Genomic DNA, 16609 nt, shown 5'->3' with positions numbered 1-16609 from the left:
ATATGATGCATAGTAAACGACAGCATTCGTCGAAAGTGCAATTTGGCAGAAGTTTTCAAGCGTAACACCAGGAATCTGATTTAGTGTAAAAAAGATTATTATATACATATGCTGAATAAGTGGTAATCAAGATCCACAATGTAAGCACACTCATATGAAAGAAAAAAGAAGACATATAATAGAGGTTAGAATATAGCCGAAGTAAGTATAGATACAAAAATAGAGAGAAATTATATAGGTAATAATAGAAATGTCCTTGATAATAAAGGTATAGCGTTTTTGACATAGCAACGCAGCAAATCACCTTTGGTGGGCCAATAGAGGTCAAAAGCAAAGGGTCCGTAGGTTGCAGGGCTAGAAAATCCCCAACAGGCTGCACAGCTCACAAAAGACTGTGTTTACAAAGAAGGAGAAAAAATGCATAAATAAAGGTAAATAAATAGAAAAGCGCCTCATGCTGAGCAGCTAAATAATAACCAGTATTGATAACAAGAGGGAGAGCCTTAATTTGCCTAATTGAAATGGTCTCAGGCTTGCTGGGACAGCAGATAGTGGTCAACATGTACAACATGTGAATCCAAGTGTTCAGACCGGTAACGCCGCTGGTGAACATACACTGCAATTCAAACAGGGGGTCTATGAATCAGAGGGGATATAAGTGGAGGTGTAACAGATAACACTCTCAGAAAGCATCGAGGGACATCCGGTGGCGCAAAAGCATAAGTACTTACCATAGAGCAGCGTAGTTAACGGGTATCTGTGTCCCAGGGTGTACACGAGGCAACACAAGGCAAGTGCGTTTGTTGTTCCCTTAAATAGGGCACATCCCTGCGTCAGCGTCCGACGTATGACGTCATTAGCATGCGCCCACTCAATACGGCGGCGCATAGACAGGTCGCAATTATCGATGTGACAGCGGAACAAATATGATAGCATAGCCGTGAATCACGGCCAAGCAAAGGCTATTAAAAAAAAGCGCACATAGGAGGATTGGGCCACTAATAAAGAGGGACAATAAATAATAAGGAAAGAAGGAATTTGTAGAGAAAAAACGGACTCACATAGTAGGACTAGGGAAAAGGGAAAAGCTTGTATTTAAATATCAAAAATAGTGGATACTTTGGCGATCTCGAGCTTGCCATCATGTGGACAAATAGGGACAAGACATCCTATATTAATAGGCAGATATTAGGCTTTGAAAAAAGGGGATAGTAAGGTAGACACACTATAGACTAAAAGGAAAAAATTAGAAGAGTGTTTGTATACATAGAGGATAGTGATTATATCCTAAAAATAGGAAAGTAAATACAGCCAATATTTGATCAGTTCCAGGTTAGCCGATGTAAGGCCAAAAACATAAAAAATAATAATAATAGTAGATTGCAGCAACCGGATCCAAAAATGCTGACAGTGAGTCATAGACTCAATACATCTGCCCCCGGTACAACCGTAGAGGACCAAGCGATCAAGCAATCAACAAAGAGATATCCAAACATCTAAAAATACTCATCCATAGATTATATAAAAATATATGATTGCACATTACTTCCTGAGATTTGGTATGGTAGTTCCATTATCATTATGTTGAAAAATAGCACATAACATATATTTTAACATTGTTTATAAGACAAAAATAACTAGTAAAACATATGTTTTACTAGTTATTTTTGTCTTATAAACAATGTTAAAATATATGTTATGTGCTATTTTTCAACATAATGATAATGGAACTACCATACCAAATCTCAGGAAGTAATGTGCAATCATATATTTTTATATAATCTATGGATGAGTATTTTTAGATGTTTGGATATCTCTTTGTTGATTGCTTGATCGCTTGGTCCTCTACGGTTGTACCGGGGGCAGATGTATTGAGTCTATGACTCACTGTCAGCATTTTTGGATCCGGTTGCTGCAATCTACTATTATTATTATTTTTTATGTTTTTGGCCTTACATCGGCTAACCTGGAACTGATCAAATATTGGCTGTATTTACTTTCCTATTTTTAGGATATAATCACTATCCTCTATGTATACAAACACTCTTCTAATTTTTTCCTTTTAGTCTATAGTGTGTCTACCTTACTATCCCCTTTTTTCAAAGCCTAATATCTGCCTATTAATATAGGATGTCTTGTCCCTATTTGTCCACATGATGGCAAGCTCGAGATCGCCAAAGTATCCACTATTTTTGATATTTAAATACAAGCTTTTCCCTTTTCCCTAGTCCTACTATGTGAGTCCGTTTTTTCTCTACAAATTCCTTCTTTCCTTATTATTTATTGTCCCTCTTTATTAGTGGCCCAATCCTCCTATGTGCGCTTTTATTTAATAGCCTTTGCTTGGCCGTGATTCACGGCTATGCTATCATATTTGTTCCGCTGACACATTGATAATTGCGACCTGTCTATGCGCCGCCGTATTGAGTGGGCGCATGCTAATGACGTCATACGTCGGACGCTGACGCAGGGATGTGCCCTATTTAAGGGAACAACAAACGCACTTGCCTTGTGTTGCCTCGTGTACACCCTGGGACACAGATACCCGTTAACTACGCTGCTCTATGGTAAGTACTTATGCTTTTGCGCCACCGGATGTCCCTCGATGCTTTCTGAGAGTGTTATCTGTTACACCTCCACTTATATCCCCTCTGATTCATAGACCCCCTGTTTGAATTGCAGTGTATGTTCACCAGCGGCGTTACCGGTCTGAACACTTGGATTCACATGTTGTACATGTTGACCACTATCTGCTGTCCCAGCAAGCCTGAGACCATTTCAATTAGGTAAATTAAGGCTCTCCCTCTTGTTATCAATACTGGTTATTATTTAGCTGCTCAGCATGAGGCGCTTTTCTATTTATTTACCTTTATTTATGCATTTTTTCTCCTTCTTTGTAAACACAGTCTTTTGTGAGCTGTGCAGCCTGTTGGGGATTTTCTAGCCCTGCAACCTACGGACCCTTTGCTTTTGACCTCTATTGGCCCACCAAAGGTGATTTGCTGCGTTGCTATGTCAAAAACGCTATACCTTTATTATCAAGGACATTTCTATTATTACCTATATAATTTCTCTCTATTTTTGTATCTATACTTACTTCGGCTATATTCTAACCTCTATTATATGTCTTCTTTTTTCTTTCCTATGAGTGTGCTTACATTGTGGATCTTGATTACCACTTATTCAGCATATGTATATAATAATCTTTTTTACACTAAATCAGATTCCTGGTGTTACGCTTGAAAACTTCTGCCAAATTGCACTTTCGACGAATGCTGTCGTTTACTATGCATCATATATGCCCTATGGATACTTCCACTGAGGACCATATGTCATGTAATTATACACTTAGATATTCATTCTTTTTATTTTTCTTTTCTATATATATGTTATTAACCCTTTAAACTGTATCATTACAGACACAAATCTGTGTTTCTGCTAAACATGCATTCCTCGTCTTCGTCCTGAAGAAGCCCCACGGCGAAACGTGCGTTGGCGACTTCTGAGGAATATACAGTGGCTAATAATTATAACAATTCTTTGTATTATTTTTGTATCTGCTTTTGTATTTATATGCTATCAATTAAAACTTTTTTAAACTACTTCCTTGGCCTTAAAGTCTGACCATCAATGTCCACTCGTTAGATATTGTTTCTTTTCTTTAATGGCATCCCAGTCTTAGTCTGTAGTGTTGAATATTGAGTTGGCCCACCCTTTGCAGCTATAACAGCTTCAACTCTTCTGGGGAGTCTATCCACAAGGTTTAGGAGTGTCAATGGAAATGTTTGACCATTCTTCCAGAAGTGCAGTTGTGAGGTCAGGCACTGATGTTGGATAAGAAGGTTCTGACTCGCAGTCTCCACTCCAATTCATCCCAATGGTGTTCTATCGGGTTGAGGTCAGGACTCTGTGCAGGCCAGTAACGCTCCTGTCTTTATGGACCTTGCTTTGAGCACTGGGGGATTATAGCGTGGGGTTGTTTCTCTGGGGTTGGGCTTGGCCCCCTAGTTTCAGTGAAAGGAACTGTTAAGGCGTCAGCATACCGAAAGCCCTCGGTCTTTCACACTGGAGTGAATGGAGCCGCTCTTTCAGGGCGCTTTGCAGGCACTATTTTTAGCGCTATAGCGCCTGCAAAGCACCTCAGTGTGAAAGGGGTCTAACTAAAATCTAGTGGAACCAATTGACTTCAGAAGTCACCTAATTAGTAAATAGAGACCACCTGTGTGTAATTTAATCTCAGTATAGTATAGATACAGCTGTTCTGTGAAGCCCTCAGGGGAGGGGGTGTCAGGAAAACTTGGAGTAGAGTACACCGAGTACCCAGCATTGTTAGACCGTTTTCACACCGAGGTGTCGGCGGTAAAGCGCCGCTATTTTTAGCAGCGCTTTACTGTCGTTTTTGCATATTTGGCCACTAACGGGGTGCTTTTAACCCCCCGCTAGCGGCCGAAAAAGGATTAGAACTACCCGTAAATCCCCGTTGTAGCCCTTGGGCTTTCACACTGAGACTGCAGGGGAGCCATTTTTCAGGCGCTATTTTTAGCCCAAAAGCGCCTGAAAAACACCTCAGTGTAAAAGGGGTCTTAGACAACTGACTGCAATGTGTTCTCCTGCTTAGTGTGGTCAGTTTTTATTAGGAACGCAGAGGGACTGGCAGAAACCCCAGGGTTTTCACACAATGGAAGCTATGAAGGGAGAACATGATATTTCTTTTTATACAAGTACATGGTACAGCAGGCATATAATGTATAAGCAATATGTAATGTTGGGTTTATATATTAGGTCACCTCCCCACTCCCAGCCTTTGTTTCTGCTCCTTTGCTGTCCAATCAAACTGATGAGGCCATCTCTCTGCTCTCTCCTGTCAGCAAGTTTCTTACCAGCACAGGCACATTAAGCACATCTTATTGGCTCCCAGTGCTGCCCTCCATCTTTAAAACTAGTTATCTTGCAACTTGAACTCCAATATGACCACTTACCCATGCCTTATTTGTTTTCTTTCCTCCGATAAGCATAGAAGATTACTTGTAAGCTCCACTGAAAATGATTTTATGATTATCAGATAAAAAGAAAACCAATAGGGTGAAAAATATCTAATCAGAGAATATTTAAAAAAAAATGGTATGCTAGTTTTAAACGATCACTAAAGGAAAAAATTTTTTTAGCTTAATAGCTTCCTTTACCTTACTGCAGTACTGGTTTCATGTTCTCATTGTTCGTTTTTGCTTTGAAGTTGCTGTAATTCTGCTCTGATCTCCACACTTCCTGGTTGCCTGTTTCCCTATAACCATCGTACTGGGAGATTTTCACGGTGGTCTAAGCTGTCATTACTGTGTGTCTAAAACTCCTCAGAACCAATCAGATTCATTTTAAAAACAAAACACTGCCCTGGATTTGTTTGTTTTTGTTCTGTGAGTCTTCCCGACTCACCTCTCACCCGGAACTTCATGTATGTCCTTTAAAACCGAAAGTGAAACTAGAGGCACATTATATGATAGATTAAATTCAATTTTTAATCATTTTTAAAAGCAATCAGTTAACTTTTATGTCTCTATACCCAATAAACAGTCATTTCAGCAAAAAAAATGTTTTCCTTTAGTGACCCTTTAAGTCGGAGTTCTGCTGTACAGGGGATCACCAGAGGCTGATATCAAGTCAAATTCAGGTATTTACACTAGCTGCATTTACAATAAATTGAATGACCTTTTCATAAATTCAGAAATGCAATCATTGATTTATTTTTATACCTGCCTTGAGTTTAGATTGAAAGGGAAACTATAATCACTTTGGATCCATTTTATTTTTTAATAGAAAAACAGCTTTAGTATGTATACATTTATATGTTTTTTATTATATACAGTTGTGTTCAAAATTATTCAACCCCCCACTGAAATTGATTGTTTTGGCCAGTTTGACATTGATTTTGATCATTCAGTCATCCTGCTTACAATTAAATCAAAGAGGCACGTGTAGGTCAGATAAATATAACATAACATTTATAATAAAATAACCACAAATGTCTTTTCTGTGCTTACATCATTATCAGTTTTATTCAACCCCCAAGTGACATTCAATCTTAGTACTTAGTACAACATCCTTTTACAGTTAGAACAGCTTTTAAACTTGAAGCATAGCTTGAGACAAGTGTCTTGCAGCGATCTACGGGTATCTTCGCCCGTTCGTCATGGGCAAAAGCCTCCAGTTCAGTCACATTCTTAGGCTTGCGCACTGCAACTGCTTTCTTTAAGTCCCACCAGAGGTTCTCAATCGGATTTAAGTCTGGTGACTGCGATGGCCACTCCAAAATGTTCCAGCCTTTAATCTGCAACCATGCTCTAGTGGACTTGGAGGTATGCTTGGGATCATTGTCCTGTTGAAAGGTCCAACGTCTCCCAAGCCTCAGGTTTGTGACGGACTGCATCACATTGTTATCCACTATCTCCTGGTACTGAAGAGAATTCATGGTACCTTGCACACGCTGAAGCTTCCCTGTACCTGCAGAAGCAAAACAGCCACAAAGCATGATTGAACCCCCGCCATGCTTCACAGTAGGCAAGGTGTTCTTTTCATCATAGGCCTTGTTCTTCCTCCTCCAAACATAGCGTTGATCCATGGGCCCAAACAGTTTCATCAGTCCACAGAACACAATCCCAAAACTTCTGTGGTTTGTCCACATGACTTTTGGCATACTGCAGTCGACTCTTCTTATTCTTTAGAGACAGCAAGGGGGTGCGCCTGGGAGTTCTGGCATGGAGGCCTTCATTACGCAGTGTGCGCCGTATTGTCTGAGCAGAAACTTCAGTACCCACATCTGACAAATATTTTCTCAGTTCCTCAGCAGTCACACGGGGACTTTTCTCCACTCTACGCTTCAGGTAGCGCACAGCAGTCGAAGTCAGCATCTTTTTTCTGCCACGACCAGGTAGCGTTTCAACAGTGCCCTTTGCCTTGAATTTGTGAATGATGCTTCCTATGGTGTCTTTTGGTATGTTTAACATCTTTGCAATCTTCTTATAGCCATTGCCCTTCCTGTGAAGAGTAATCACCTCTTCTCTTGTCTTCCTGGACCATTCCCTTGACCTCACCATGTTTGTAACCACACCAGTAAATGTCTAGAAGGAGCTGAGTATCACAGTCATTTTAAAGCTGCCTAATTAATGCTTATTAGGCTTTATTGCTGCTCCCTGACATCCACAGGTGTTTTCAATACCTGATTGAAATTGAACTTCAATGAACCTCTGTTCCTCAGAGTGGTAGTCTTTAAGGGGTTGAATAATTGTGTAAATGAAGAATTCACAAAATAAATATTTACTACTGTATTACAAAACCGATTGATGTCATTTTAGTTGCATATGCTTCTTTAAGAAGTCCTTGTAGGATTTCATTCTGAATACAATTACAAATGTACACTAAATTCCCTAAAACCCTTTACAGCATTGGGGGGTTGAATAATTTTGAACACAACTGTAGATAGCATATTTGTTTAAAAAAATAAGTATGTATACATTTATATGTTTTTTATTATATAGATAGCATATTTGTTTAAAAAAATAAACTTCTATTGCATAATGAGGGACTCCCAGAGCACCGTGGGTTAGATGGGACAGTAAGGTGGATTCAGGTAGGCAGGCGCATAGTTGCGGCGGCGTAGCGTATGGCATTTACACTACGCCGCCGTAAGTTAGCGAGGCAAGTACATGATTCACAAAGTACTTGCCTGCTAAGTTACGGCGGCGTAGCGTAAATCGGGCGGGCGTAAGCGCGCATAATTCAAATTCAGCTGAGGGGGCGTGTTTTATGCTAATGGCGGGTGACCTAACGTGATTGAAGTATTTTACGAACGGCGCATGCGCCGTCCGCCTACATATCCCAGTGTGCATTGCGGCAAAGTACGCCGCACGGTCCTATTGGTTTTGACGTGGACGTAAATCCCTATTCACGGACGACTTACGCAAACGACGTAAAATTTTCGACGCGGGAACGACGGCCATACTTAACATTACTATTCCAGCTATTTGATGGAATAACTTTAGGCCTGATAATGCGTTACATAAACGGCGTTTCTGTACTGCGTCGGCCGGGCGTATGTTCGTGAATAGGCGTATCTAGTGTTTTATATATTCTACGCCGACCGCAATCGAATCGCCACCTAGCGTTCAGCCTAAAAATTACACTTTAGGATACACGACGGTGTAAGACACTTACGCCGCTCGTATCTGAGCCTAATTTAAGCGTATCTGGTTTCCAGAATACGCTTAAATTAGCGCCGGCGCACATTCAGACTTAGGCTGGCATATCTACTGATACGCCAGCCTTAGGCCCCTTTCACATTGGGGCGTGTTTCATGCGGTACAGCGCTAAAAATAGCGCTGCTATACCGCATGAAAAATCATGCCCCGTAGTGTTCAATGTGAAAGCCCAAAGGCTTTCACACTGAAGCGGTGCGCTAGCAGGAGCGCTCCAAAAGTCACCGCTAGCGCCCGAATATCGCGGTAAACACGACGGTATAGCCGCGCTACAAATAGCGCAGCTATACCGTCACCGCGGCTCCACGCTGCAATGTGAAAGCAGCCTTAGGCCCCGTACACACGACCGAGGAACTCGACGTGCCAAACACGTCGAGTTCAGTGTGTGAAGCCGCCGAGGAACTTGGCGGGCCGACTTTTCCCATTGACTAAACGAGAAAATAGAGAACATGTTCTCTTTTCGGTCCGACGAGTTCCTCGACGGGTTCCTCGCTGAAAAGTGTACACACGACTGGGTTTCTCGGCAGAATCCGTCTCCGACCGAGTTTCTCGCTGAATTCTGTCGAGAAACTCGGTCGTGTGTATGGGGCCTAAGTCTTTCTGAATCCACCTAATTGACTTTTAACATTGGGCTACTTTCACCAGAGTGGAACTGACTTTGTAGAAAAAAAAAAACAACACTACAGCTCCATCTGCTGGCTGGATAAAAGATTGCATAATATTAAAATGTAATGTTTTATATTTAGTTGACTAAAAATATAAAATATTTCTGTTCATAATAATATGTATAGAGCCACTACACATTCATTTTAATAGGAATTGCATATTTTATTATCTCAGTTTTCTAATAAAACTGTGTTTTTGTTTGGAAATGTTTTCAATAGTAAAATTATACGTACACTTGAATATGTTTTTCTAGTTAATAAAGTGAGCTACCTTGCTGTGAGAAATACTTGGGGCTAATCAAAGCAAGTAAGTAAACGTGTAACAAAAACTGCCTGATTTTGGAATAAACATTTACAGTAACTAACAATGACTGTTCACTGGAATCCCCTTAAAAATGTAAAGAATAAAGTTTTGTTTTAAAGTGTGTGGGGTGTTCATGAATCTGTCATTCCCTTGTGACATGACCTGTTGACAGTGATAAAATAATACATTATAAAATGATGTGTATAATTGCCCCCCCCGGCTCATTCCTGAGCTCTACAAGACATGCCATTCGGAGTCTGGTCATTGTGAGTTGGAAGACAGTGACATAAATGAACCCTTCACCCCACACACATATTGTGGGCATGAAAGGTCTATTGTGCTTTTATTTGCATTTTGCCCATTTTTAAATCTGTCTTTTCAAGAGCTGCAACAAACAGAGGGGTGAAAATGAGTCACAGTGGATAGAATTGAGGCCCATCAAGAGACAGATTCTCCTTAATATCATTAACTTCTTCATGCTAAGCGCACGCATATATGCCTTGGCGCCGAGTGGTTGCATATTTGTGTGCATTAGCGCCGACAGTGCAGTGCTGTGACTTTTCTGGTCATGCGAGTGCCGTGACAGCCAATCACAGCAGTTACAGGCCATAATCCCTGCCCCGGCACAGCAAACTCCTTACAGGGAAGGAGCAGGGGGTTAAATGCAGAAGGTTGTTGTGACAGAACCCACTGTCACTGTGTGTTTTGGAAGGGACTGGGGGCGGGCCTCTTACCCACAGACTATGGGCCAGAAAATACTGGAGACCTGAAGCAGGCATTGAGATAATGTAATGCTACATCCCTTCTCCCCCACCCCCCCTTGTTGCTGTGCCCAATTGTGTTGATTCATGACACATAGACAATGGAGACATCTCTCCGCAGGGGGTGTGTATTGAAAGGCTGCCTGCTTACCATAATCTCATTAGGTTTATCTGTAGCCTGTTTCAATGTACAAATGTTCAGTTCCCATTGGTTGTTCCTTGCCCCCCTCCCCTCTTAGACAAGGCTAAGGGGAGTGTCCCTAACTGTGTGTAAAACTGTATGTTTTGGATTTAATAAACAGTTTAAGCTCTGCATGTTAAACCCTCAACACCTGTGTGGATTGTCTCGTGATTGAGGGGTTAAGGGCTGGTTATGGCAAATCTACAGGCTGCGGGTGCGTTTGGAGGACAGGCGACACAGGTCTGGCGGATGTGCCCATCTGGAGTATCTGAGATCCGTCACAGTTGTATTAACCCAAATAACATGCATTGACATGGCAATACAGATGTCATTTTGATATGTCTTTCCTGCTTCTTCTCTAAAACCGGCCTTAAACGGTTCAACTCTGCTGGGCACGCGGTTTGTACCCAAGTCAGGCCATCGATCAACTTGGATATTATCAGCATGTTGGATTTTGAGGATGCGAGGGGCTGGGGAAGACCCAGCTGTCATGGTGCATGTTGGCACCAATGACAAAGTCAGATTCAGATGGAATGTCCTAAAGAATGATTTTAGGGACTTGGGAGCTAAATTGAGGAAAAGGACCTCCAAGGTAGTATTCTCAGGCATACTACCGGTACATTGAGCCACACCAGAAAGGCAGAGGGAGATTAGGGATGTAATAAGTGGCTGGGGCACTGGTGTAGTAAGGAGCAGTTTGGGTTCCTGGAGGACTTGGCAGACTTCTCAGTTGAAAACCAGTATTATAGAAGAGACAGACTGCACCTAAATGAGGAGGGTGCAGATCAGCTGGGAATGAAGATGGCCAAAAAGGTAGAGGGGTTTTTAAACTAGGGGAGGATCCAGAGGGTCAGCGCGGAACATATTTCAGAGGGTAGTATTGGGGGCATTAGTGGTAGGGTAACTAAAAGCACATAAACCCAAGGTAAGTATAGTAGCAAGTCCTAGTTGCAACCTCAGAACACCCAATAAGGATAGTATGCGACCGGTCTAAACTACATGGCATGTTCACCAATGCCAAGAGCCTGGCAGACAAGATGGGTGAACTAGAGATACTGTTGTACGAAGAGGATTTGGATTTTGTGGAAATTTCAGAGACCTGCTTCAACAGCTCTCATGATTGGCTGGCAACCATTCAAGGGTATACCCTTTATTGCAAGGATAGAGTGGGTAAAAAAGGGGGAGGGGTATGCCTATGTATCAAGAATAATATAAAAGTGAACGTGAGAGATGATATCACTAAGGAGGAGGTGGAATCCTTATGGGTAGAGCTCCAATGGGATCAAGCCAAGGGGAAAATAATAATATTAGGCGTATGCTATAGGCCCCCTAACCTGAGGGAGGAGGGGGAATCAGATCTCCTATCACAATTTGGATTAGCAGCAAGGATGGGAAGTGTTATCATAATGGGGGATTTTAATTATCCAGACATAGCCTCGGCAAAGGGAACCACGCATTAATCTAAGGCTCGCCTGTTCTTAAATGTAAATGTTATGGGTCAGATGGTAGACGCACCAACTAGAATTAAAGCGTTACTGGATCTATTGATTACCAACAATACAGACTTGTAGAAATACAAAGTAATTTAGGTAACACCGATCACAGGTCAATTGGCTTTAGTATAAATCACACGAATAGGAAACATAAGGGGAATACAAAGACTAAATTTCAAAAGAGCCAACTTCCCTAAACAACAAAACTTGCTAGAAGGCATAAAATCTTAGGAACAAAGAACACAGAGAAGAGATGGGTTTTCTTTAAGAGCTTAATAAATAAGGGCATAAGCTGATGCATCCCATTGGGTAATACATTTAAAAGAGCAAGCAAAAGTCCCGGATGGCTTAATGCCAATGTAAAAATGCATATAAAAACAAAGGAGAAGGCCTTCAAAAAAAATACAGGGTTGAGGGATCATCATCAGCATTCAAACTTTATAAAGAATGCAACAAGAAATGTAAGGGTGCAATTAGGGCGGCAAAGATAGAACATGAAAGACACATAGCAGAGGAGAGCAAAAAAAAATCCCAAGAAATTCTTTAAGTATGTAAACAGTAAAAAAGGGAGGACAGACCATATTGGCTCCATAAAGAATGAGGAAGGACATATGGTTACAAAGGATGGGGAGATGGCAAAGGTATTGAATTTATTTTTCTCCTCAGTCTTCAGTGTCTATCCTCATGACACATCACAGGAAGCACCTCCGTGTTTAACAGAGGAAGTAATTAAAATTTTACTTGGGAAACTTAACATTAATAAATCACCGGGACCAGATGGCTTGCACCCAAGGGTACTTAGGGAACTCAGTCAAGTAATTGCCAGATCATTGTTCTTCATTTTTACTGACTGGTAGGGTACCAGCTGATTGGAGAAAATCCAATGTAGCACCAATATTTAAATAGGGCCCAAAATACATCCCTGGGAATTACAGACCAGTTAGCCTAGTTAACATCAATAGTATGTAATGGGGTTGTCCCGATACAAGTACCGATACTTTTTTTCCAAGTACTCGCCGATACCGATTACTGATACTTTTTTTTTTAATGCCATGTGACAGAGGCACGTGATCACTGACTCTGTTCATTCGGAAAAGGAAGGAGCCGGGTTTTGCAGTTCCTACCTAGGACATTGAAGAGGACGCATGCAACTCCCCCCCGCCGCACCGATCATCCCTGACTGCCCAGGTATCGGGTGAAGCATTTCCCCGAGTACAAGTACTCGGGGAAATGCTCTGTATCGGTACTGATACTAGTATCGGGACAACACTAGTATGTAAGCACTTGGAGGGGATGATAATGGACTATATACAAGATTTTAGTAATGAGAACAGTATCATTAGCAGTAATCTGAGGAGTTGAGTTGTCATCTAGATAAAGAAGGCACGTAGACGTGGTGTATCCGATTTTTGCAAAAGCATTCGACACAGTTCCCCATAAACGTTTACTGTACAAAATAAGGTCTGTTGGCATGGACCAAGCACTGGCCACAAGGACAAGTTCAGAGGGTGGTGATAAATGGAGAGTACTCGGAATGGCCAGAGGTGGGTCGTGGGGTCCCCCAGGGTTCTGTGCTAGGACCAATGCCGTTTAATTTGTTCATAAAGGACCTGGAGGATGGGGTAAGCAGTGCAATCTCTGTATTTGCGGACAATACTAAACTAAGCAGGCTAATAACTTATCCGCAGGATGTGGAAAACTTGAAAAAAAAATCTGAACAAATTAATGGGGTGGGCAACTACATGGCAAATGAGGTTCAATGTAGAAAAATGTAAAATAATACATTTGGGTGGCAAAAATACGAATGCAATCTATACTCTGGGGGGGAGAACCTCTGGGGGAATCTAGGATGGAAAAGGACCTGGGGGTCCTAGTACATGACAGGCTCAATGGCATGCAATGCCAAGCTGCTGCTAACAAAGCAAACAGAATATTGGCATGCATTAAAAAGGGGATTAACTCCAGAGATAAAACGAAAAAGTCTTCTCCTTTACAAGACTCTGGTTCGGCCGCACCTAGAGTATGCTGTCTGGTTCTGGGCACCAGTCCTCAGGAGGGATGTACTGGAAATGGAGAGAGTACAAAGAAGGGCAACAAAGCTAATAAAAGGGTCTGGAGGATATTAATTATGAGAAAAGGTTGCAAGCACTGAACTTATTCTCTCTGGAGAAGAGAAGCTTGAGAGGGGATAGGATTTCAATTTACAAATACCGTACTGGTGATCCCACAATAGGGATAAAAAACGTTTTTGAAGAAGGGAGTTTAACAAGACACGTGGCCACTCATTAAAATTAGAAGAAAATTGTTTGTTTTTTGAAGAAGAAAAGAGGTTTAACCTCATTTTGAGGGTTCTTTACTGTAAGAGTGGCAAGGATATGGAATTCCCTTCCACAGGCTGTGGTCTCAGCGGGGGGCATCGATGGTTGACAAAATATGGAAAATTTAAAAAGGGAATGAATACTTTTTCAGGGCACTGTAACAGCAGCTTATAAATGTACACATAAAATGTTCTCCTTTCTATATCCTTCTGTATGTTATTCATATTTACAGAAACATGTCGGCAGTTGCTATACACGCTTCCCTGGCAGTCATAGGGTTAAAGAGTACATATATGCTTATGCCATAAAAATATACAAAGGTCATAACAAATAGGATATCATGTTGTGCAGCAACACATCGTACAAAATACAGCCATAAAAGGGAATCTATTAATAGAATGTGCACCATATAACCTACCCATTTCCCCAGAGATTCTAGAAATGTCACCAGTATAAAATCTCTGTACAGTCTTTACTCAGCACCACCAGTACACACTGTTTTTTTGTAAGGGCAGTAACCCTGAGCGGGAGAAGTTTTTCCCATGTTGCTTCCACCTGTGCCTTAGATGGAGAAACTGTTGCCATTTCCTGAGTTATTCATATTTCTAGTCAATGTATAAATCGTTATATAAATTTTTTTAAATATACCAAAAAGGTACATGCACACAGGCGTTGGCGGTAAAGTGCTGCTATTTTTAGCGGCACTTTACGGCCACTAGTGGGGCACTTTTTAACCCCACTATCGGCCAAAAAAGGGGTTAAAACCGCTGGCAAAGCTATCGGTTTGGAGTTGCTGCCCATCGATTTCAATGGGCAGGAGCGCTTTCTTCACCGCTCCTACAGCGCCTCAAAGATGCGGCTGGCAGGACTTTTTTGAGCAGCCTGCCAGTGCACCTCTCCAGTGTGAAAGCAGCTGCTCTTTCAGGGCCCTTTGCAGGCACGATTTTTTAGTACTATAGCGTCTGCAAAGCGTCCCAGTGTGAAAGTAGCCCAAGTTTATCTATTCTGCTCATTTGTCTGCTTTACAGAGAACAAGCCATCAGATCAGTCACTGCTCCAATATCCCCAACACAAACTATAGGTCCATTGTATGTGTGAGCCAATTAACCTCTGCTGGTGCGTTTTTGGTTTGGGGAAGGAAACCAGCAGACACAGAGGAAACCTGTGCAAAAACAGAGAAAAAATACAAATTGACTACATATAACAGTGTCCCTGATGACAATTGGGTCCCAGCATTGCCAGGTAAGCATACTTACCCTCTTCTGCATCATGCATATAATTGCAATTTGCTTTAGAATAGGGATTGATAGTAAATAATGAATGACATTGCACAAATAGAACTGCATATAACCACATACACATGCCTTGGCACTCCAACATCAGGCAACTCCACTGTTCAGAACACAGTCACTGCTCACCTCTCATATCAGCTCAACACAGCCCTACTCACAATAAAAGACAACAGACACCTTGGTTAACTATTTTGTCATTTAATCTGAACATTATTTTTTTCCTCCCATTCTCTTGTGGAAAAAAAATCAGCATTGTACTTCTTTAAAAACATTTCCATAATTTTTTTTCTTTTCCTTTTTAATACAAGACAACTCAGCAAATAATAAACTTAATGGAGAGAAGATTAATGAAGATGAAGAGCAGGGGACTGGGCACATCGCCAAGCTCCCCCTAGGATGGGCCATCTAAAACCTGAATGTGGATGTAGGAATTACTGTGCCGCTACGTGTCTAGAGGAACCATGGAAAACATCCTCATATCTGGATGATGTGCCTCTTATGTGGTTCTCAAAGTACCCCGCAGGAGATGTTCTAAGGATGAGATTGTCTAAGGTAACCCAGCTCCTGAGTGCCTTATTGCCATGGCAGTACTGGCCCCTGGTTATTAAAGAAGAACTCCAGTTGGTGCCATTACAGTCTAACAAAGTCATGTGGCAAACTCTGTGTTGAATTACAAAGAAAAAAAGAAGAAAGTTGGTTCCTTCTGGTTGAATTACCCAAAAGCAGATTTCAGCACCCCTCACAGGTGATATCAGGAAGTAAGGGTAGGCATACACAGCTTGATTTTCTATTAAGTCCGTGGTTCCCCCATCCATGCCAAGATGAATTTACACTCATGTATCATGTGATCTTGCATACATTCACAATGTGCAAAATAAGAATAGTTACTGTTGCACTTGCGGTATCATTCATGGTTAATGGCACCCCAAAATACGCCAATCAACATGTGCGGTTTTGTGCTTGAAAGTTCAAGAAGAACTGCCTGAACAGGAACTGCACCCAATAGAACGCAGCAATTGTTCAGCTAATAATTTTCTACCTGGCGCACCAACAGCTCACATTTCAGTTTATTCAGCAGGAACCAGCCAAAATTCAAGCCATCTATGCCCAGCTTACGTATCACAGGGTTCTTTTTATTAGATTCCACTTTAGAGACCCAACAAATGCATGTGAGAATGCAAACATTCATTGGCACTAGCACTTTATGCCAAATAGAGATTAAAACATTTGATGTCACATTTCAGGGAAGGGCAGGATTTCTCCTCCATCATCAGGACAATCAACAACTTTTACATTCATGATTACCTGCCAGAAAGTGGAAATTAAAGTCTGGCCTAAAGCAAATACCA

This window comes from Rana temporaria, chromosome 3 (genome assembly GCF_905171775.1).
Source record: "Rana temporaria chromosome 3, aRanTem1.1, whole genome shotgun sequence".
Lineage (NCBI taxonomy): Eukaryota > Metazoa > Chordata > Amphibia > Anura > Ranidae > Rana > Rana temporaria.
The sequence above is the reverse complement of the archived record's forward strand: the minus strand, read 5'-3'. Positions refer to the sequence as shown.